This window comes from Bubalus bubalis, chromosome 12 (assembly GCF_019923935.1).
Source record: "Bubalus bubalis isolate 160015118507 breed Murrah chromosome 12, NDDB_SH_1, whole genome shotgun sequence".
Taxonomy (NCBI): domain Eukaryota; kingdom Metazoa; phylum Chordata; class Mammalia; order Artiodactyla; family Bovidae; genus Bubalus; species Bubalus bubalis.
Genome location: NC_059168.1, coordinates 102,573,611 through 102,598,085, shown reverse-complemented (window position 1 = coordinate 102,598,085; position 24,475 = coordinate 102,573,611). Strand labels below are relative to the sequence as shown.

The 24,475-nt window shown below is 50.7% G+C and overlaps 1 long non-coding RNA gene across 1 annotated transcript; it reads right to left on the bottom strand.

Moving 5' to 3' along the window:
• Positions 1-6,497: 6,497 nt before the first annotated feature.
• LOC102406285 lies at positions 6,498-18,013 on the bottom strand. Its single transcript, XR_327880.4, has 4 exons — positions 17,763-18,013; positions 17,118-17,305; positions 16,308-16,610; positions 6,498-7,905 (listed from the first exon to the last, which is right to left on the bottom strand). It is a non-coding gene; the product is annotated as an uncharacterized LOC102406285 (long non-coding RNA).
• Between the last annotated feature and the right edge of the window lie 6,462 nt (positions 18,014-24,475).

The following is a 24,475-nucleotide window of genomic DNA, read 5'->3' as shown; positions in this document are numbered from 1 at the left end:
TCCCATGCTTGGGGGACACGGCACCCTGTCGGCACAGTGCCTGCCATCCCCCCTTATTTCATCCGGAGACCCAGCCAGGAATTCTGGGCGCCATGAGTCAGCTGCTCACCTGCTCCCTGCAGCATTTGGGAGAACCCACAGGGATGAGCCTCCAGGAAACTTGGCTGCTGGCAGCCCTGCTGGGTCCAGTAGAGAGGGGGCACCGTGCCTGGTCCCCGCAGCCCCCAGCCACTGCCTCCCTCCACGGGGCAGCGGGAGCCTGTCCCCTCCTGACCTCAGGGCTCCCTGCACAGGCCTCCCTCCTCCCTCTGGCCGCCCTCCTTCGGGCTCCGGGACCCTCTCTGACCCCGTGGGCCCCAGTGAGTCTGATCTGCGTCCCTTCCAGGGTGGAGACCCATCATCCAAATCTGGTTCGTCAAGGAGAGGATGCAGACCCTAGCCTACTCCAAGGACGTGATGGACAGCCAGCACTTCCAGATGATGGCGCTCTTTGGTGAGGGGCTCCATGGCAGGAGGGGCCGTTAGGACTGCAGCCTGGCCACAGAGGGCCTGCCCACCTCCGCGGGCACCTCTGGTAACAGCGCTCAGCCTTTGGGTCAAACTGCATTGCACCCTGTTCACTGATCGGGGCGTGTGTGTGCACACGCGTGTGCGTGTGTGTGCACACGTGTGTGCATGTGTGTGTGCATGTGTGCATGCATGTGTGTGTGAGCCTGCACTGTCTGCCACCATCACTGTCAGCTGACCTCTCTTGGTCACTCTTTTTAAAAAAAAAAAATTTATTTTTGGCTGTGCTGGGTCTTTGTTGCTGCATGGGCTTTTCTCTAGTTGGAGTATGGGGGCTTCTCACGTGGGATCCTCCCGGACCAGGAATCGAACCTATGTCCCCTGCATTGGCAGGCGGATTCTTTACCACCGAGCCCCCATGGAAGCCCTCCTGGTCACTCTTCATCCCCCCTCCCCATGATCCTTCCAGCATCCTGAACCCTCAGGCCCTGGCCTCCTCCCTTCCTTCCCTGGACCCACACCGCTCACTGCCTCGGCCTCCCTTGACACGTTTCAACACCCGCGACTTGCTACCAGCCCCCCCTTGCCAGCACCTAACTCGGTGTCTTTCCCGCGGGTTCATCGCAGATTCCTGCCCCTTACAAGCCGCCAGCCTGCTGGATCTTTTCCTGCCAACCTTGCCCCATGCCCACTTTCCTTCCTTGGCATCACATCCCTCCCAACTCTGCACCTGCTGGGCTCTGGGATGGCCCCTGACACTTGTCTTCCCCTGGTCCTGGCTGGTGAAGCCCGCCCTGGGAGCCCAACTCTCGGCTTCGTGTGCAGCCGTGAGCAGGGCAGAGGCCAGGGCCACGCAGGGGCTGGTCTCGCCTTCACAGTATCACGACAGACCACAAGGGCCCTCAGGGACGCCCAGACCCCTCCCCGGGGTCCCCGAGTCGCCTCGCTCCTCCCTGCTCCAGGCGGCATCTCCCAGGTGCCTTCTCTCACCGTCCACCCCTGCTTTCCTGTGCAGGACAAACCTTTACCCTGAGCAAGGCCCCGTCCATCCCTGGATTGCGCACGCCCCGGGCGGATAGAGCTGGGAAGGCCTGGATGCGGGTGCGATGTGCCATTGCCCGCTGGGAGGGGCGTGGTGGCAGCTTCTGGGTCCCTGGCTCCTGCAGGGAGAGGCGCCCAGGCAGCTGGAAGGGCAAACGCCCTGGGGGGCCGAGGGCCGCAGCGAGAGACCAGCTGATTCTAGGATGCGTGTCTGTAGGGGGTGGGGGTGGGGGAGCTCCTGGCCATGCTGGGGAAAATGGGGGCCCCCTCAGGAGGGACTGGGGGGCTGGTTCAGGGTGAGGATGATGAGATGGGAAGGTCACGGGACCCTGGAGATCAGGCACAGAGAGCTGGGGCCCTTTTTATTGGAGTGGTACCTCCCACCCCCACCAAGCCATCAAATGCTAGAGGCCCTTCCTCCGAGGCTGAGGAAGACAGGACATAGGGAGGAGGTGTGTCTGGGGGCTTCCCCACCACCCACCAGCAGAGCAATTCTCTGCCCTCCAGGACCAGGGGGCAGGTGGGCCCCGTTGCCTTTGGAGCCTTCAGATAAGGGGACCACCCCAGGCCCCCCATCATGCGGGCGGCCCCGCCCCAAGTGGCACTCACACGCACCTTGTGCCTGAAGGCTCTGGAGGGCCCCACCTGTTTGGAGGCCTTGGCAGGGCAGGCTCCAGCCTGGGTTGTCCCTGGGGACAGTGGGCAGGTGTCCTCTCCATGCCCAGAGGGCCCTGGCTGAGACAACGGCCCTCCCGACACGGGCTTGGTCAGTGGGCCTCAACTTCCCAGACCCACCTTCACGCATCTCCCCTGCAGGCTGCACCCTGGATGAGAACCCAGAGGTCCTGAGAATCTTCGAGGGTTTTGTGGAACACAGAGGGTGGAACAAGACAGAAATCATCCACCCAGCTCAGGCTGGTAACGGGAATGTGTATGTATTTCTTCTGACCTTTTAGCTGTGATTTCCTAAACCCAGGAAGTGACTTTTGGCCTGTCCTTCCTCCTGTACCGTGGTGACCACGTGGAAAGCCTGGAGCAATGTACACGGCCCCTCACCGTGCTATCTGCAGGGATCTGTCAGTTACACCGTATTTCCTGGTGCACAGCAGCAGCTCAGGATGCAGAATCACAGGGACCCTGCAGCCCACCTCCTCCTGGCGGTGCCTCCGAGTGACCTGCGCCCCTTTCCTTTCAGAGTCAACCCCCCGGTACCCCTCAGTCTGAGTGCCCAGGCTGCCCGTTTTCTCTCTGTAGCCATTCCCTTCTCCACCCCCAGTTTTGCCCTCTGTAAGATGGGTGTAGGATGTTCTTTCCTAGGCTTCTCTGTGAAGTTGGTCTTGATCCTCTGAGACCCACAAGGAAGAACTCCCCGTTGCGTGTCTTCTCAATAGAACCCCCGAGGTAGGGTCTGCGTCCGTCAGGGGAGCTAGACAGTGTTTTCCTAGGGGACTGGTTAGAGTTCCCCTTTTGGTTAGTAGATGAGCTGGGCTATTTTTTTTAAATGAATGATAGTGTCTTTTGTGCATATTCCCTGCATGATTGCTTTTTTCTTTTTAAAATCTAAACATCTTTATATAAGGCATCAAGCCACTTTGCTTGTGACATGAGGCACAAATATCTGTCCCAGCGGATGATTTGTTTTTAATTTATGTGCTTTACCTTTACATATTGTCAAGATGTCAGTTCTTTCCCAATCTGTTAATATCTATACATTAACATAGCCTTTATAATACCTCAGCAGACATCTCGGGGAGAAACTGATGTGATGACTTGAATATTGACATAAAAATACAAAGGCTGAGGACACGCAGGATGATCTTGAAGAAGACAGCGGAAGGCTCCGCCACCAGCATTCAGACTTACGAAGCTCCAGGAACTGGGGCAGTGGGCAGGGACAGGCACACAGCAACGGGAAGGATGGGGTCCGGCCCAGACCCACACAGGGGGACGTTTGTGACTCTGACCAGCCTGATGAGGGAATCCACACCTAAAGAGCAGACTCTGCACCCTTCCATGGAAATGCAGTCCAGCACAGACACACAGGCATCGTGCTTGCAGCTGAGAGGGGCACTGCAGGGCAGTGGGAGAGGACGCTCTCAATAAATGGTCCAGGTCCACCTGTTCCTCATTTGGGAAAAAAAAATTCATCTTGGCTCTTACTTCACATCATAAGTAAAGATCAAGGTGGAGGCAGTGATAAGAGAACAGACTCTGTATGATTTCAATACCTGTAAGAACACAGGATTTGTGCACCTTGTTTTCTGTCCCTGGATATGTCAGTGTCTCCTACTTTACAGTCTATGGGAACTTGAATAGAATCTGTACTCTACTGTTGCGTGACGTTTGTATAAAGCTTAATTATGTTGAATCGGTGCATGTGCTTTTCAGGCCTACCATATCCTTCTATGTCTCTGTATATTTATTCTAGTAATTTTTGGGAGTTTGACGTTAATACTTCAACTAAAAATCTTAATTTATCTACTTTTTAAAAAATAGTAATATATAGTGGAACTATACTAGTTCTATATTTTCCAAGTCTCCTGTAAATATTAAATGTGTTATCATAATTTCATAATTTTAAAAAATTAAAATAAAAAGCTTTTAGAAAGGTTTTATAAAACAATGTAAAATGATGAAATACTAGATGTCAAAAAATCAGGTGTGAACACTGTAAACACAGCATGGCCTTAATTAGGCGAAATAAAAGCACAAATACTTAAAAAAGGAAAGACTGAGGTGGACATGAGATCTGAGTGTGAGAGTTTAAAACGATGACATTTCTAGTAGAATAGAATATTTTTGTTCTTGGAGTAAGCAAACACTTCTTAGAACACAGAGTACACTAACAAATGGAAAAATTGATAAATTGGATCTTTATAAAATTAAGAAATTCTCTACACCAAATGACACCATTACGAGAGTAAAAATGGCCCAAGTAGAGAGAGGACAAACACCTTCCCTATTAACACAGTCTGCTGGGCCTCATCCAGTATTTCTGAATCAAGAGGGTGGAGTGTGTGCTGAGTACCTGCATTTCTGACTAGTAGCTCATGCTGCTGGTGACTTGAGAACCCCTGTCTCAGAGGATGCGTGGGACAGCCACTTGACAGTCTTTGATGTGCTAAGACCATCATGAATCTGGACAAAATTTACATAAGATTCTGAGAACATTTTCTCTGCCTGAGGCAGATGATTTTTCATTCACTGTCTGGTTCAAATGCCCGGTTAGCCTTGTTCATATCCTTCCACTCCCTGGAGATGCACTTGTCCATTACATAGGAGCCTCAGGTCTCTTTGGGAGCTATCCCTGCTCTTCATAAAAAATAGGCTCCAAAATCATTTTTTCAAGCCATTAATGCACATGTAAAATGTAACCTTGTTTTACAGCCAAACTTTAAGTTACTAAAAATTTATATTTCTACAATGTTGAAAGTATCTATTATTATACAAGGTGGGCTCTCCTACACCAGCCGGAGGAAATGTACTGGTGAAATACACACCTGTGCTGGGTTGTATGTCTGAGTAGAAGTGCGGGGACAGAGTATGAGTATGTCCATCCTGAGAAAGGATTGAAACTGCATTCCTCGCGTGGGACTCAAACCCATCCGCACCTCGGGATGGAACTTAAACCCACAATCCCTGACTTAGGAGGGAATTGAACCCACTGTCTTTTCAGTGAAACCATTAACCAGGGCAGGTGTCAGGACTTACACCTGAGGGGTTTTTTGTCTCATCACAGAAAGAACTGAACGTGAGGCAAAGTGGTAGGCAAAGAGTGAGTTTACGAGCATCCGCGCCTGTGAGAGATACAAGCGGGCAGGTGAGCAGGCTCTGCCCTGAGGACTGAGCGGGCTTTATTTTTGTAAACAAAAGTGGGCAGGGGTGACCCCCACCTTCTTCCTCACTGGCAGACTTCAAGGCTTACATCATTAGTTCCTCTTCTGACCCTAAAGGGTCTAGCTAGGACTGTCATGGCACTGTTTAAATCATATGTATAGTTAGCATAACGATGGTAACACAGACTAAAACATGATAACTCATCTCAGCTTTCGGTATAATGTCCCCTTTCATCTACATTTCTGTCTTGGCTAATGCAGAAATGCTACCCTTCAAGAACTATTAACTCCCTGACTTCATGGAACAAGATTCAGAAACCCCAAATCTTATGCCTTGTGCCTTAACTACCTGGGCTTGTGGCTTGAGTGCTCCTGGCGCTTGGATGCACCTGTCTTCCTTCAAAGCAGTGCAGACTGTCACTAGGTTACTGGATTCTCTTCTTGAGTGCTCATTAGCTTACAACAGTCTCCCAAACTCCCTTCAAATTTCTGTTCTATCTCTAATCCCCTAGTGGGCTTTCTAAACTATTTAATTATCCTACTCTATCCCTATCAATGGTGGTGGTGATGGTGGTTTAGTTGGTAAGTCGTGTATGACTCTTGAGACTCCTCAGACTGTAGCCCACCAGGCTCCTCTGTCCATGGGATTTCCCAGGCAAGAATACTGGAGTGGATTGCCATTTCCTTCTCCAGGGGATCTTCCCAACCGAGGAATCGTATCTACGTCTCCTGCATCACAGTCTCCTGTACTGCAGGCAGATTCTTTCCTGACTAAGCCACTGGGGAAGCCATTCCTATCAATACAACCTCACAAAGGGCACTGAACAACTTATACTCAAACAGCCATGAAGGAGCGGCCTGACTGCCCACATCCTCACGAGCACTGCAGGATGTTTTCATCTCAACCGCTCCGGTGTGTGTGTGGTGACATCTCGCTATGGCTTTCATCTGCATTTTCCTAAAGCAATATACCTAAGGAGTAGTAATGTGCATATCACCACCATTTGGTGACTTTTTTGGTGAAATGCCTAGTCAAATCTTCTGTCCATTTTTTTCTGATGAAATTGTCCATATAAGTAAGTCTGTGTTGGTCTCAATTTAAACAGCTTCACATAGAATCACTCTCTTTTTATTGTATGTTTTTTTAAAAGAAGTTACAGCATTTAATTTGCCATCTTCACCACGTTAGTGCACAGGTCAGCACTGCTCACAGTACACTTACATTGTTGTGAAGCAACTCTCCACCCAGAGCTTTTCATCTTGCAAATGGGAAACTCCACGCCCCAGACAAGGCTCCCCGTCTCCCCTGCCCCCCAGTCTCCTGGTAAGCACCATTCTAGTTTCCATTCCCATGAGGAAGACTGCTTTACATGCCTCCCAGGAGTAGATTCAACAGTGCTTATCTCTTGTGAACGGCTTGTTTCACTTATCATAATGTCCTCAAGACTCATCTATGACATTAGCATATACCAGGATTTCCTTCCTTTATAAAGCTGAATAATATTTCACTGTATGACTCAACCACGTGTGTTATCCATTCGTCCACCACTGAACACTGGGTGCTTCCACCCCTTGGCTACTGGGAAATATGGGCATGCAAGTTTCTCTTGCAGACTCTGCTTTCAATTCTAAATATATACACAGAGTTTGGAATACTGGATCACAAAGCAGTTGTATTTTTTTTTTTAAGTCATCTCCATACTGTTTCCCATAGTGGTTATGCCATTTTAAAATCATATCAACAGCGCACGCAAGCTCCAGTTTCTCCGTATCTTTGCAAATACTTGGTATCTTCTCTATTTTTAATTAAGCAGTCAGCCTCATTTGATGTGTGAGATTTTATCTCTGTGTTTGGGGTTTATATTGCTCTAATGATTAGTGATTTTAAGCACATTTTCATATGCTTGTTGGTCATCTGTGTATCATTGGAGACACGTCTATTCAAGTCCTCTGCCCATTTTTCAACAAGCACAAGTACTTTACTCCTTCTGGATACTAACCCGTTGTTGGATACACGACCTTCACATATTTCCCGCCGCCCTGCAGGCTGTCTTTCCAACTGCCACGCCCTCTGGCGTGCGCCTATTCGCTCTGCTGTTGATGCTGTTTCCTGTGACTGCTGTCACATACGGAAAATCATTATCAATCTAGTGTCATGAGCGTTGCCCCTGTTTTATTTCGGGAGTTTCATAGATTTCAGACTTTTATTTAGGTCTTAAATCCATTTTGAGTTAATTTTTGTACAGTATAAGGGCCCACTTTTGTTCTTCTGCACATAAACATCCAGCTGTCCCAACATCATTTGCTGAAGAGACTGTCCTTTCCCCATCGTGTGCCCTGGCTCCTGTCCCTCTGCTCTGCTTATTTTTGTGCCAGTGCCACGCCATCTTGATTAACAAAGATCTGTAATGTGTTCTGGAGTCAGGAGGTGGCATCCTCCTACGTTGCTCTTTAAAATTTTGTTTTGGCTGCTCAGGTTCCCTTGAGATTGCAAATGGATTTCAGATAAATATTTCTATTTCTGCAAAGAAAACACAAAGAGACAGATTGCACTTTGTAGACTGCTTTTGGTAGTATGAACACTTAGTGACAGTCTTCTAATCTATGCACGTGAGGTTTCTTTCCATTTACTTGTGTCTTTAATTTCAGCCACGTCTTGTAGTTAGTTCTCAGTTTTCAAGTCTTTCACTTTCTTGGTTAATTTCCTCCTAAGTATCTTGTCCTTTTGATGTCCTCGTAAATGGAATCTAAATTTTAGATTGTTGACTTTTAGCATACAGAAATGCAACTCATGTGTGGGCTGGCTTTGTGTCCAATAATTTTGCTGAATTACTTTATTAGTCCTACAGTATTTTCTGGTGGAATCCTTAAATAAGAGTTCCCACATATAAGATCACATCATATGAAAATAGAGGTAATTTACCTCTCCCCTGCAAATTTGAATACCTTTCCTTTTTCATGCCTAACTGCCTTTGCTAGGACTTCCAGGACTGTGTTGAATATAAAGGGCAAATCAGTATCATTGCCTTGTTCTTGCTTTTAGAGAAAATATTTCAGTCTGTCACCACTCAGTGTTAATGTGGGTTTTTCAGAAATGGCCTTTATTATGTTGAAGTAGTTTCTGTCTATTCCTAGTTTGTTGAGTCTTTTTTTAACATGAAAAGGTGTTGAATCTTGTCTGTCCCTTCTCTACTTCAGTTCAGATCATCACTGGACTTTGCCCATCTGTGAATGAGGGGGCAATGGCTTGGGTTCATTCGCTTACTCTTGCATGCACTGAGCATCTGTGCACTGTTCCCTGCTGGGTGCAGCCAGCTGAAATGTCACATCATCTTAGATCCTAGATGGCACTGTTTCCTCGGCGCTCACGGCCACGGGGCGGGGGGAGGGCGAGGGCGGCATCTCAGCCACGGCCGCAGGTGGGGGGCAGAGCCAGGGCATCGCCAGCACAACATCTTGCACCAGCTGTGGAGCTAGAGCGGGCTCTGGAGTCAGCTCCAGGGCCAGAGCCCTGAAGGACTAGGACTTGCCCCATCCGTAGACGAGTGCCCGCCCTGACAGCAGCTATTGAGCTGCAGCTCAAACAGACCAGCTCCAGAACAAGAGCGCGCTCTGGCTCTAACTCCAGAGCTAAGGCCATCTCCATCACCAGCTCTGCCACCAATTCTCACACCACTGCCAGGCTTGGAGCCGGCCCTGGTATCAGCTCCCATTAGGGAGCCAGCCCTGCACTGCAGGAGAAGGCTGCGGGACGTGTCTCTCTTCGGGAAGTCACACGGAGGGCAGTCAGGCGGCTGGTCTTTCCTCCTCTTGCTGCTTCAGCGCATCTCAAGATCTAGAGCAGAGCTGGCTCCAGCACCAGGCCTATTACCATCTGAGATCTAGATCCCGCTGCAGAAAACAGCTACAGAACTAAAGGCAGCTGTAGACTAAGTCACTTCTGTCACTGGCTGTAGTGCCGCCTTCAGCAGACCCCCGGGAACTGGCACCCACAGCACAGCCAGTCACAGCAGCAGCTTGGAGCCTGGCCAACGTCTGCACCAGGACCAGTTAGAGAGCCAGAGTCATCACAGTACTGGTTGCCCCCTGGGTAAGCAGAGGCACATGTGGTACATGCAGGAAAGCTAGGGCTACCTTGACCTACAAAGCTAAGGTCACTGAAAGCCCCACAATTTGCACCAACCTGGGCTAATGTCAGCTCTGTCACCAGCTACAGAACCAAAGCCCCTTCCGCCCACACATGGGGACTGGCTCCACAATGGAAGCCTCTGAAGGTGCTGGTCCTTGCACCAAATTTGGGAGTAATACCGGAGACGTACAGTCAGCCTCAGCACTAGTCAGGTCGAGAGCCGGTTCCAGCACTACGACCGGAGACAGGGCCGGCTTCAGCCCCAGCACAGGCACTGCTCCCGGGCCAGACCCTCGGCTGGGCCAGCAGCATCCCAGCATCAGCCGCAGCTCCCACTCTGGGGCCGGCTCCACCTCTGCAACACCCTCAGCTCCAACCACTGACCTCCAGCCACACCAGCTCCAGCCCCAGAGCTCGCTCACTTGCCCAGGAAGGCAAGTTTTTCTTACTTTTCTCTTGTATATCATCTTTGGTTTTATATTTCATGTGTTCAAGTTCAAATTCAATGACAATTAGCCCTGAAATTGTTTTAAATTATACAATTCAGCAGCACTAACCACATTCTCTGTGCTGTGTGCACCACTGCCCTCTAATTCCAGACACTTTTATCTCCTCAATGGGAACCCTGTGCCCATTAAGCAGTCACGCTCCAGCTCTACTCCCTCAACCTGACAGTCACGAGTCTGCTTCCTGTCTCTAGGTGTTTCCATCTCCCTGCTCCGCAGCCCCTTCATGAGTTCAACTGACCCTCCATCACAGAAGTGAAGACCCTTGAAAAGGCCAACATGTTCCATCGTATGACCTCGACCACCAACTGTGACCGTGTCCTGACAAAGACGACCTTCAGCAAAGGGGTGAAGGTCAGGCACAGAGCCAACTCAACCCTCCCCGACCCAAAGCAGAAGGGACTCAAGATTGCGAAGGGCATCTTCTAATTGGTCCTCAGCACTGGCCAATCACATGGCTACCCTCCCCAGCATCTGTAACTAGGTAACTAGTTATTTACAGACTGGTCAGGTGGGCACCTGCCCCCCCACCTGCCAGCCCAGGTCACCTCCAGGCTGTTTCACCCTGAACCTCTCCGCTGCCAGTGTGATGCCTGCCAGTCAACAGGCTGACTGACCTCCAGTAGACCACCTGTAGCCTCAGGTACCTTCTCATCCCTGGGGTCCAAAGGACTACCTGACTTTGCCAGGGAGCACTGCCCACGGGCCCCGCCCCTGCAGGCAGCGCAGCCCGCGCGGCGCGCCATCCAGGCACTGCCGTGTGCAGCCGCCTCACAAGTCCCTAGTGCAGGCCGCTGCCATTTGTGCCCATGGGCCCCACCGAGCATCACTCACCCTGTGGATTGAACCACTGCAAAGCCAGCTCTGCCACGCAGTCACCAGGTCCCGACACAGAGTTCAGGACCAGGGGCAGCTCCCATCTTAGTGCTGTGACCAGCTCAGACGGGGGCAGAGGTCTGCAGCGGGGACTCTGCCCATGTGCTCACGGTGCACTGGGCCAGCTCCTCCAGCTTCGGAGTATAGGAATGATACGAGCTTTGGCACAGAGCCCTATGATGCCCAACCAAAGAAGGCTACTGCCCACACCTTCTCCCTGACATCCCTTCCCGGCCCCTCCATTCCTGGACTGGAGCTCCCCACTCCACACCCACAAAAGGGGCCAGGAAGTCCTGGCTCCTAAACAGAGTTTCTAGAAGCCCATGAGTGGGTCATCAGCCTCCATTGCCCTGCAGGGTCCAGAGACTCTGCTGACCATGCTGTCTCCATGATTACTGAGAAGATCTGGCATCAGCTCGGCCCCCAGCATCACCTCCCCCTTCTGAGCTTCAACCACACACCCACAGACTCTCTGTCTCAGGGGTCTGCAACCACACCTCCTCACTGCCTCCAGCACATGGGCAACACCGCATCATCCACTGTGGACACGGGCAATGGCAACGTGTGCGAGAGCATCCTGGTGAGCTCGTCAGGCTAAGTGTCCCCTTGATCCCCTCATTCAGACCCCTCTGGGTACCAATCTCTTTTCAATGGCTGCCTTCCTGCCATTCAAAATGCCCATCCCTGAAAGAAAGGATGCCACCTCTTCCCCTCACTGGAAAGTGAAAATTAAGTCGCTCAGTCGTGTCTGACTCTTTGCGACCCCATGTACTGTAGCCTACAAGGCTCCTCCGTCCAGGCAAGAATACTGGAGTGGGTTGCCATTTCCTTCTCCAGGGCATCTTCCTGACCCAGGGATCGAACCCAGGTCTCCCGCATTGCAGGAAGACACTTTAACCTCTGGGCCACCGGGGGGCCCTGAGGCAGGCCCAAGAGCCAGCACCGGCTCCAACAAGTACAGAGTCAGAGGCAATGCCAGGTTCAGAGGGCAACCTGGCTCGAGCATGGGCTCCAGGGTTCAAGCCCGGGCTGGCCCCAGCTCCAGAGCTATCGGCGGGTCTAGCAGCACCGCCAGGGCTGGAAACAGCTCCAGCATCAGCTCCAGCACCGAAACTAGAGGCAGAAAAATCCTGAATGCCAGTCTGAACACAAACTACAAAGAGAGAGGCAGTTTTATTACCAACTCCTGTGGAAACTCCAGTGATAGTTCTAGCACCAGGCCTAGAATTAGAACCAGCTCAAATCAGAGTCCGCTCCAGAGCCAGCTCTAGCACTACGTCCACACTAAAGCGTGTGCAGTCCCGAGTGTCAGGGAACATTTACAGGATTCCTGCATGCTGTCTTCTATTTCTCAAGGATTCTCTGTTCCTTATCAGTTCCTATTCCAAGAACGAATAGAGCTACCCTCAGTTCTCAGGACTGAGGTCATAGGATGAGACATGCAGTGACTTTTTTCAGCATCAGCGACCTTGTATGTATTAGACTATCCATATTGTGGCTATTGACAAAATTTCATCCTGTGTAATAGCTGAGTGATCATCCTACTAAAGATATGGGGATCTTCCCAACCCAGGGATCGAACCCGGGTCTCCTGCATTCCAGGCAGACGTTTTAACCTCTGAGCCACCAGGGAAGTCCTACTAAAGATATATAAGCCTGCATTTCTGCTAATAAAATACCCTTACTCCATCAGAGCTTGGGTCCCCGTATCTGTCTGTCTTTCTGTCTCTCTCTCTCTTTCACTTTCTTATTGCCGACTCCAGACCGCCAGGTTCCGGTCCGTTAAAGGATCACAACACCAGAGCCAACAGCAGCTGCAACAAGAGTTCGAGCTCCAACACCAAAGCTGGGAGGAGCTCCAGCCTCCCGTCACCATCATCCGGGAGACAGGTGGCTCTGTCAGCAATGCTGGAGTCCGCTCCATCCCCAGCTCCAGAGCCAGAACCTGCTCAACATCAATTCCAGAGCCAGAGCCACCGCAAGCCTCAGGACTGGAATCAGCCCCAGACCTAGCTCTCGCCCACCTGCTGCCACACAGCCTGCTTTGGGGGCCCATGCAGAGCTATGGCTGGTGCAGTCGATGCAGCAAGAATCCACAACAGCACAGCCCCAGAGCTCAGGCTGTTCCAGCCACCAACCCACAAAGCCCCAAACCCACCTCCAGTAGCTGCTCATGAAACCCAGCCGGTGTCACCTCCAGAACCAGAGTCTTCCTGTCCTCATCTGAGGGTATCCTTTTTCTGCTTCCTGTCTTTTTCTTTTCACATACTTTATGGTCTCTTCATGGTGCTTTACGAGTTAACTTTCAAGTAAAAGTTCATCTTTTCAGACATATTTAACTGTATGATTTGGTGGCATTAACTTCATTTACTATGCTGCGCACCATCACCATTATCTAGTTCTGTAACATCTTCATCACCCCCAAAAGAAACCCCGTAGCCATGTAGCACTCACTTCCTGTTGCCCACTCCCCCTATTCCACGGCACCCCCCACCCAGCAATGTACAAGAATTCCAATTCGTCAGCATCCGCGCCACCTGTTATTTTCTGTTGACTGCATTACAGCTGTCCCAGTGGGTGTGAAGCAGTGTGTCCCTGTGGCGCGGGCCTGCATTTCTCTAATACCTGGTGATACCATCCTTCCATGTGCTTCACGGGCCATTTGTGTATCTTCTTTGGAGAAATGTGTATTGTGTGCAATGATGCTGTGTTTATGCTCCGTGTAAAAGTCCTTTATGTATTCTGGATACAAGACCTTTAGAAGATTTATTATTTGCTAATATTTTATACCATTATTTGGGTCTTCTTTATACTCTTTTGAGATTGCCCATTCACAAAAGGTTTTCATTTTGATAAAGTCCAATTTTTCTGGGGTTTTTTGTCTCTTGTATAATTGCCATTCTATTAAATATCACATCAAAGGTATGAGATTTATCCCTATGTTTTTCTTCTAAGATGCTTCCATTTTAGGTCTTAAATTTAGGTCCTTGCTCTGTAATTAGTTTTTCTTTGATGTGAGGTAAGGCTCCATCCTTGTTCTGTGGCATGTGGGCATCTGGTTTCCCCAGACCATTTGCTGAAAAGACTGTTTTTCTCTTATGAATGATCTTGATATACAAGTTCAAAATCAATTGCCTGGATTTATTTCTCAATTCTATTGATATGAAAGTGAAAGTGTTAGTTGCCCCATCATGTCCGATTCTTTGTGACCCCATGGACTGTAGCCCGCCAGGGTCTTCTGCCCACGCCATTCTCCAGGCAATACCTGGCGTGGGTTGTCATTCTTTATCCAGGGGATCTTCCTGACTCAGGGATCGAGCCCAGGACTCCCACATTGCAAACAGATTTTATATCATCTAAGCAAGACATATATCTATATATCTATTGATAGATGTCTTGCTAATTGCTTGTCAGATTTCCATTACCATTTTGAAATGAAAAGCAAAAGTGGGCATCACCGACTTAGTCCCATCCTTAGGGAGAGAACTTTCAGCCTTTCTCCCGAATGTGATGTACGTGTTTTTCTCAAATATCCTAAATCATGTGAAGGAAATGCTATTCTATTTCTACTTTATTGAGAGCAGCTATTAAAAAAAAAAAAAGGCTTGTTTCTTCAAAGTTTTAAATGCTTTTTATACATCAGTTGAGATGACCACGTGTTTTTACTGAGGTGGTGTACGACACCCATCAACTGTGCTGAACAGCCCCGCTCACTCCTGAGATAGACAGCACTGGAGATGACTATATAGTCCCTTCAATATGCTGCTGGGTTCTGTCTGCTAGCCTTTTGCTGAAGATTTTTACATCTTTCTAATGGATTTTGGCCTGCAGATGTCTTCTCTTATGGCAACTTTCAGTTCAGTTTAGTCACTCAGTCATGTCTGACTCTTTGCGACCCCATGAACTGCAGCACACCAGGCTTCCCTGTCCATCATCAACTCCTGAAGCTTGCTCAAACTCATGTCCACCGAGTCCATGTTGCCATCCAACATCCCATCCTCTGTTGTCCCCTTCTCCTCCCACCTTCAATCTTTCCCAGCATCAGGGTTTTTTCCAATGAGTCAGTTCTTCGCATCAGATGGCCAAAGTATTGGAGACTCAGCTTCAGCATCAGTCCTTCCAATGAACATTCAGGACTGATTTCTTTTAGGATGGACTGGTTGGATCTCCTTGCAGTCCAAGGTACTCTCAAGAATCTTCTCCAACACCACAGTTCAAAAGCATCAGTTTCTCAGTACTCAGCTTTCTTTATGGTCCTACTCTCTTTACAGAATCTTTGGAGTTATGTTAATGTCATCACAAAATGAGTTTAAATGTGTTTGTTTTGTACTTTTTGAAGAATTTAGGATCTGTTTTCTATTAAGTATCTGAGACAAAACACCAATGAAGGCATCAGGTTCTGGTTTTTTTCCCTGTTGGGTTCTTATTACTGCTTCAGTTTGTTTACTTGTAAGAGGTCTACTCAGACTTTCCATTTCTTCTTGAGTCAGTTTTGCTAGCTTGTGTGTTTCTAGGAATTCATCCATTTCATTTAGGTTAAGCAACTTGTTGACATACAACTGTCCCATGTTGTCCATTTTTTAAATCTTTAAAAGAAAGCTATTGGTGTCATTGATTTTCTCGAGTGCTCCTCTGTTCTGTTATCCCTGCTCTAAATTTCATTATTTGCTTTGTTCTGCTAACCTTGGGTTTATTTTGCTCTTCTTTGCCTATCTAATCAAGGGCATCGTCTCACCAGCCCCTGACAACAGCCAGGGCCTCTCTCCAGATATGCGTCATTGGGTGGACAACAATCATAGATTGGAGTGGACTAGGCTACCAGGCACTTTTCACCCCAAACTGGCAGTCCAGGTCTCTCCCAGACTACAGTTTCACCGTGAACCTTGCCAGCCCCCAGGCTTTGGTGGCTGCCATGGACGGGCTGACCTGGCCTCTCACAGACCACAGCCTCAGGTGTTGTCTGTGATCTGGAAACAAGAGGATTTGCTGAAGTTTGCAAAGGGCACTGCCCACTGTCACACGGCCCTACCCACCACCGCCAGACTCTGCCTCTGGGTGCTTCCCTCATACCTTCCAGGCTTGGGTCCCTGGTGCCTATGCCCTTGGGCACTAAAGAGCATCCATCCGTCAGATCTGACAATGGCAAAGCTGGTCCTTCCATCCAGCCACCAGTTCCCCAACATGGAGCTCAGGACCAGTAGAAGCTCCCAATCCAGGATCTGGGACCAGCTAAGGAGATGATGGCCTGAACTCAGCGGCTGGGAAGGTGCCCACGTGTTCGGTGTGCACTCCAGGCCCAAGCGGAGAGGATCGTGAGCTTTTCCAACATGAGCTTGGCCCCCCTCGTGGCCAGGGGGAGGAGATGACTGCCCCACCCCTTCTCTGGGACAGCCCCTCCCGGTTCCAGCATACCTCACTCCCTCCATACCCAGAGGGGACCAAGACGCCCCAGCTCCTAGAAGCCCCTGGGGTTGGACGCTGGCACAGGGCACCCTGTGGGGTCTGGGCTCTGCCAATCCTCCACTCCTTGGGGGATAGGAGTATACGTTCCATCCTCAGCATCCCCATGGCCCTCAGCCTCCAGCAGCCCTCGTCTTCAGCTCCACATGCCCTTGGCAGCCTCAGGCACATGAGGGTTGGGTCTCAGGATCTGCAACATCAGCTTCTTGCTGCTCTCCAACCAGCAGATGAGGGACCCCCTGCATCCATGTCAGCCTGGACATCAAAAGAGCGACAAGGGCCAGAGTGCCCTGTTGATCCCCCCAGCCCCTCACTCGGACCTCTCTGGTCCAGACGGCACCCGAAGGGCTTTGACGAGAAGCCCCCTCTGGGCCCTCAGGGCAGCAGGCCCCTCCCTGAGAGGAGCAGGATGACTGCACAGCCTCCACTGAGCACAGGAGGAGACAGAGGCCGCCTCCGCCATCTCTGGGGGGTTCTCTGGAATCCATGCTATACGGGCTGGAACACAGGTCCAACAAAACACCTCTGAATCTAGGAGCTGAGAAGTGGGGGTTCTGACCAGACAGCCTGTACCTTGTCCCCCTTGCCCTATAGTGACATCTGACCCCTGTCCCCATACTCAAGAGTCCTGTGTGGTCTGGTCCAGACACCCTCCCTGGTGAGCACCTCTCATCCCCGCCCCAGGCTCCCTACCGCCTTCCTCCCCCAGGGACCCTCCCAAGCTCCTCCCCACCCCATCACCCCCATCCACAATGGACTCACCTCCAAGGCTGGGCTCAGAGCCTCAGGCTCCTGTGCAAGGACAGCCTTTGGGGCCATGTTGGCCTGGACTCAAACCCACGGCGGGGCCACGTCACGGCCCGTGACAGGCCAGCTCATATGGTGACTCTCTGAGCCTCCGTTTCCTCCACTGAAACCGGGATCGGTGACTCTGACCTTGGGAGAGGGTGCTGGGGATTAAAGCAGGGAGAGGAAGACACCCAAAGTGCTTGGACTCAGGAGGTCCCCTGTCTGGGGGAGCCCAACCCAGGCCAAGGTCTCAGCGTGGGCTCAGTGAACGTGAAGAGCCATGATCTGACCGCCCCAGTCACGGCTGGACTTGGTCACTTAGACTTGAATGACCTTGAGTGCTGGGACTGCTGCTCATCTACAAAGTGGGGTGAAATGACTGAGAGACCAGAGGCCTCACTATTAACAGCTACTGCCCCCCAACTCTCGCCCCTAGGGGTGCTGGGCGCCCTTCTCCATGGGCTCCCTCTGACCCCCGGCCACCGGCCAGGCCTGCCCTAGGGGACAGGCTGGACCTCAGTCTTGGGGTGCTGTCAGAAAGACAAGCAACGTGGGCAGAGGACGCGCGGACGTGGTGGCCTCCCCTTCTCCCTGCCGAGTCGGCGTCCAGCGACTCACCCAGCCAGGCCCTGGGGTCCAGACGGAGGGCTGGGGGTTTGCACGGTGACTGTCCTGTCTCCTGGTCTCCAGGACCACCCAGCCCAGCAGCGCTCGGCGGCCAGCCTGGCTGCGGTGGGGGTGGAGTCGGAGCTCAAGGGGACACAGGCCCCAGAGCAGGGGACTGGGGGGCCCGGCAGGACGATCACGACCGGAGGAGCCGTTGGCGGTGCGCGCGGCGGGAGGCGGGGACGGGAGACGCGCATGCGCGGCGCGGCTGTGGGCGGAGGGGGGACCGAGGCCCCGCCCCCCCGGCGGGTCAGCCCCACGCCCCATCCCGAGGCGGGGGTGGGGAGGGCAGAGAGCCTGCAGCGCACCCGCAGCCCCCAGGAGGGAGAGTCAGCGCAGTGAGCGCCCTGAGCCTCCTGGGCAGTTCCTGTCCAAGCCCTCACGGGACAGTTAGGAAACAGGCCAGGAGAGGGGCAGGGACTCGGCCCAGCACAGCGCGTGAGCCCCGCGCAGAGGGGCAGGCAGGGTTCCAGGCTCCGAGGCCGGGCTTCAGCCCTGCCATGGGGTTTGCTCTGGGAACCAGACGGCCTGAGGTCCTGGGTACCCACCCACCCTGCCCACCCCTCCCGCGTGGGACCCTTTCCTTTGGGCATCCACACGTGGGCTCAAGTACACACACACACACACACACACACACACACTGAATGCCCTGCTGGGCGTGGACCCTGGACACACACACACACACACACACACACACACACACACACACACACACTGAATGCCCTGCTGGGCGTGGACCCTGGACACACACACACACACACACACACACACACACACACACTGAATGCCCTGCTGGGCGTGGACCCTGGAAGGAGATGAGGAGGAAGAAAGAGGTGGGAAGTGGCCTGACGGGACCCACCGGTGGGGAGGGCACAGGAGGCGGTTCCCTGCTGCCTGGACGCCATTTTATCTCCCAGTTATCGAGCGCCTGTTCCATGAAGGCTTCCGCCTGCGTGCGTGCTCAGTCCTATTTGACCTTTTGCGGTCCCGTGGACTATAGTCCGCCAGGCTCCTAGGTCCATGGAATTCTGCAGGCCAGAATACTTGAGCAGGTTGACAATTCCTACTCCAGCGGATCTTCTGACCCAAGAATCGAACCCGCAGTCTCCTGCATCTCCTGCGTTGGCAGGCAGACTCTTTACCACTGCGCCACCTGGGAAGCCCCCTACCCCATGCAGGCGCCTCCTAAATGCTGGTGGCAGAGCCATGAACACAGGCTGACAGATAAGATCTTCATGCCCAGGCACACATGCCTCCCAGGCAGGTTTAGTTCTCAGGAGATGGGTCTGACAAGAGGCCTAAGTAAGGCTCCTGGAGTTCCATAATCCAGGCTGGAGGACAAATGAGCTCCCTGGGGACCTTTTAGCATCCTATCACCAGGACGGGGCTGGGAGGGCACAGGGCCCCCCTTGGGAACGTGAAGCCTGTGCTCGCTGCCTTGGGGAGAGTTGCAACATTCTCTCTCTCTGACCCTGGAACCCTGTGTCTTTGTCCAGCATCTGGGAAATGGTGACAGGCTCAGTTGTTAGTGTGCAAGTGGGCCCAGTCTCAGGCCCTCCTTAGTTCTCAATGGACCAAAACTGACGTTGCTCTCCTTGGTCCAGCCGACAGCATTGGGGCAAAGAACTGAGGGCTTGAGGAGGGCAGAAAGGGCTTAAAGCAACTCTTAAGAACCACGATTTGGACAGGAATGGGTTTGGGGCTCCAGCAAGTGCTGGATCATGGTAGACTGGATTAGAGGGCAGCCTCTGGACCAGTTCTTTGGGTCTAAATCATGTCTCTACCACTTAATTTGTGTAGGTCACTTCCTCTCTCTGGGTCTTTTAAAGGTAAGAATCAGGTGAAGATTAATGAGCTAATACAGGGAAAGCTCTTAAGAAAATGTCTGGCACACCAAGAGTTCTATAGAAGGTTTTGTGCAATTGGCTCAGATCAGGGCCCCTTGGGCAGCACAGGGGGCAGAGGCTTTGCTGGTGGGAAGGGCATGGAGGCACAGCAGGTCCAGAGGATGACGGGGCTAGCTATGGGCTGCCATCCCCTGATACCTGTCTAGCTGTCTGTCTGGTTCCGCAGGAGGCCAGCAGGGGTAACAGTGCCCTGCAGTAGAATCGGGGGACTGTTACCAGGTGGGCAGAACCTCTGGGAGAGAGAGGAAAGCACCCTGAAATTGATGGCTCGGCCAGGTCATCAGGTGCGGGAGAGATGGGAGGGGCTAGGGGAGGAAGAGAGGGTGAGGGGCTGATGGAGGAGCGGATAGTGAGAAAGAGTCGCAGCTAACTCAGGAGACACTCGGGGCTTCTGGCGGCCACCTGTGCTCCCTGTTACCAGATACACAAGGGAAGGGAAACTTGGATTTGAAAGAACCTGGCTGGGGTGACTAGGGCCAGTGGAGTAAGGAATCCAAATTTATTGAAAAGCAGACAGTGATTTTACTAACAAAGTGGGTTTCATCAGGAAAGGCAAGAGGATTGCTATCAGGACACGCATACCACAGCAAAGACTATAGGCAAGTCCGCGAAACAGGAGAATAGAGTTACTCTGCACAGAATAGTAGGCAGTTGGGAAACCAAGCTTTGGAGGAAAATCGATTGGAGGAAAGTGCGAGTTCAGGGCTGGTGAGGGCTTCCCATTGGCTGAGCTGCTTGCTTTCCCATTGGCTAAGAAAAAGTTACCCAAAAAGGCAAAATGGTTGTCCAAGGAGGCCTTAAAAATAGCTAAGAAGCTAAAGGCAAAGGAGAAAGGGACAGATACCCAACTGAATGCAGAGTTCAAGAGAATAGGAAGGAGAGATAAGCCTTCTTAAGTGAACAATGCAAAGAAATAGAGGAAAACTATAGAATGAGAAAGACTAGAGATCTCTTCAAGAAAATTAAAGATACCAAGGGAATATTTCATGCAAAGATGGGCACGATGAAAGACAACCTGTATGGACCTAACAGAAGCAGAAGAGATTAAAAAGAGGTGACAAGAATACACAGATCAGATCAGATCAGATCAGTTGCTCAGTCGTGTCCGACTCTTTGCAACCCCATGAATCGCAGCACGCCAGGCCTCCCTGTCCATCACCAACTCCCGGAGTTCACTCAGACTCAAGTCCATCGAGTCAGTGATGCCATCCAGCCATCTCATCCTCTGTCGTCCCCTTCTCCTCCTGCCCCCAATCCCTCCCAGCATCAGAGTCTTTTCCAATGAGTCAGCTCTTCGCCTGAGGTGGCCAAAGTACTGGAGTTTCAGCTTTAGCATCATTCCCTTCCAAAGAAATCCCAGGGCTGAATCTCCTTCAGAATGGACTAGTTGGATCTCCTTGCAGTCCAAGGGACTCTCAGGAGTCTTCTCCAACACCACAGTTCAAAAGCATCATTCTTCAGTGCTCAGCCTTCTTCACAGTCCAACTCTCACATCCATACATGACCACAGGAAAAACCATAGCCTTGACTAGACGAACCTTTGTTGGCAAAGTAATGTCTCTGCTTTTGAATATGCTATCTAGGTTGGTCATAACTTTTCTTCCAAGGAGTAGGCGTCTTTTAATTTCATGGCTGCAGTCACCATCTGCAGTGATTTTGGAGCCCAGAAAAATAAAGTCTGACACTGTTTCCACTGTTTCCCCATCTATTTCCCATGAAGTGATGGGACCGGATGCCATGATCTTCGTTTTCTGAATGTTGAGCTTTAAGCCAACTTTTTCACTCTCCACTTTCACTTTCATCAAGAGGCTTTTGAGTTCCTCTTCACTTTCTGCCATAAGGGTGGTGTCATCTGCATATCTGAGGTTATTGCTATTTCTCCCGGCAAATGTGTTTCTTCCATCCCAGCATTTCTCATGATGTACTCTGCATATAAGTTAAATAAGCAGGGTGACAATATACAGCCTTAACATACTCCTTTTCCTATTTGGAACCAGTCTGTTGTTCCATGTCCAGTTCTAACTGTTGCTTCCTGACCTGCATACAAATTTCTCAAGAGGCAGATCAGGTGGTCTGGTATTCCCATCTCTTTCAGAATTTTTCACAGTTTATTGTGATCCACACAGTCAAAGGCTTTGGCATAGTCAATAAAGCAGAAATAGATGTTTTTCTGGAACTCTCTTGCTTTTTCCATGATCCAGCAGATGTTGGCAATTTGATCTCTGGTACAAGAATACACAGAACTATACAAAAAAAGTCTTAATGACCTGGATAACCACGATGGTGTGGTCACTTACCTAGAGCCAGACATCCTGGGGTGTGAAGTCAAATGGGCCTTAGGAAGCATTGCTACAAACAAAGCTAGTGGAGGAGATGGAATTCCAGCTGAGCTATTTCAAATTCTAAAAGATGATGCTGTGAAGGTGCTGCACTCAATATGCCAGCAAATTTGGAAAACTCAGCAGTGGCCACAGGACTGGAAGAGGTTTGTTTTCATTCTGATCCCAAAGAAGGGCAATCGGAGCTGTTTCCTGGGGGGTGAGGCTGGTGTGTGTTCTGGAGAGGGTCAGGCTGCTTCCTTGGAGATGATCTGAATGACCAGGAGAATCTGGTATTCACACCGTAGACTGTGGTATTCCCTGGGCTGAGACAGGAGAGTCAGGCTTTATAAATAAACAGTAAAGGGAGTTCCATGGCAGGCCAGTGCTTAGGACTCTTGTGTTTTCACTGCGGGGGGCGTGGGTTTGATCCCGGGTCAGGGAACCAAGTCCCACAAGCGGCATGGTGAGGCCAAAAAGTAAAATAAAAATAAAATATATAACATATATAAACTAAGTGAATAATAAAACAAAACGACAGTGAAGACCTTTGTCTCTGCCCCCAGGCTGCCCCTCTGGTCCCAGGGTCTGCTCACACACTCGGACGCTCCCATGTTCCTGGCTCAGGAGGCATCTATCTGCTGTCTGTCTCACTTACTTGGGACTGGCAAATGTTATTCCATCGTGATCCCATTATTCCCACAGAAGTCCCACTGCAGCATGGAATCAGCCAGCCTCTCCTCCTCACCAGCTGCTTCATGAGCTCTGGGGGCAGAGAAGGGCTGGGGTCCTGCTGAACAAACCCAGCTCAGTTCAGTTCAGTCGCTCAGTTGTGTCCGACTCTTCGCGATGCCATGGACTGCAACATGCCAGGCCTCCCTGTCCATCACCAACTCCTGGAGTTTACTCAAATTCATCTCCATTGAGTCGGTGATGCCATCCAACCATCTCATCCTCCATCGTCCCCTTCTCCTCCCACCTTCAATCTTTCCCAGCATCAGGGTCTTTTCAAAGAGTCAGCTCTTCGAATCAGGTGGCCAAAGTATTGGAGTTTCAGCTTTAACGTCAGTCCTTCCAGTGAACACTCAGGACTGATCTCCTTTAAGATGGACTGGTTGGGTCTCCTTGCAGTCCAAGGGACTCTCAAGATTTGTTTTCTCCAACACCACAGTTCAAAAGCATCAAATGTTTAGCACTCAGGTGTCTTTATAGTCCAACTCTCACATCCATGCATGACCACTGGAAAAACCATAGCCTTGATGAGATGGACTTTTGTTGGCAAAGTAATGTCTCTGCTTTTTAATATGCTGTCTAGGTTCCTTCCAAGGAGTAAGCATCTTTTAATTTCATGGCTGCAGTCACCATCTGCAGTGATTTTGGAGCCCCCAAAAATAGAGTCAGCCACTGTTTCCCCATCTATTTGCCATGAAGTGATCGGACCAGATGCCATGATCTTAGTTTTCTGAATGTTGAGCTTTAAGCCAACTTTTTCACTCTCCTCTTTCACTTTCATCAAGAGGCTCTTCAGTTCTTCACTTTCTGCCATAAGGGAGGTATCATCTTCATATCTGAGGTTATTGATAATTCTCCCAGCAATCTTGATTCCAGCTTGTGCTTCATCCAGCCCAGCGTTTCTCATGATGTACTCTGCATATAAGTTAAATAAGCAGGGTATTGATATACAGCCTTGACGTACTCCTTTCCTGATTTGGAACCAGTCTGTTGTTCCAGGACCAGTTCTAACTGTTGCTTCCTGACCTGCATACAGGTTTCTCAAGAGGCAGGTCAGGTGGTCTGGTATTCCCATCTCTTTCAGAATTTTCCACAGTTTATTGTGATCCACACAGTCTAGGCTTTGGCATAGTCAATAAAGCAGAAATAGATGTTTTTCTGGAACTCTCTTGCTTTTTCCATGATCCACCAAATGGTGGCAATTTGATCTCTGGTTCCTCTGTCTTTTCTAAATCCAGCTTGAACATATGGAAGTTCACAGTTCATGTTCTGTTGAAGCCTGGCTTAGTGAATTTTGAGCATTACTTTACTAGCGTGTGAGATGAGTGCAATTGTGCGGTAGTTGAGCATTCTTTGGCATTGCCTTCCTTTGGAATTGGAATGAAAACTGACCTTTTCCAGTCCTGTGGCCACTGTTGAGTTTTCCAAATTTGCTGGCATATTGAGTGCAGCACTTTCACAGCATCATTTTTAGGATTTGAAATAGCTCAACTGGAATTCCATCACCTCCACTAGCTTGTTCGTAGCGATGCTTCCTAAGGCCCACTTGACTTCATATTCCAGGATGTAAACCCAGCTGCTCCAAAAAGCCATGCCATGGAAAATGCCCCAGGCTTCAGCCCCCAGGCCAGAAGAGCAGCATGCAGGGCAAAGAGGCAAAGAGAGCCACACAACCGCATGAGAACACTGGTGTGCACACAGGGAGCAT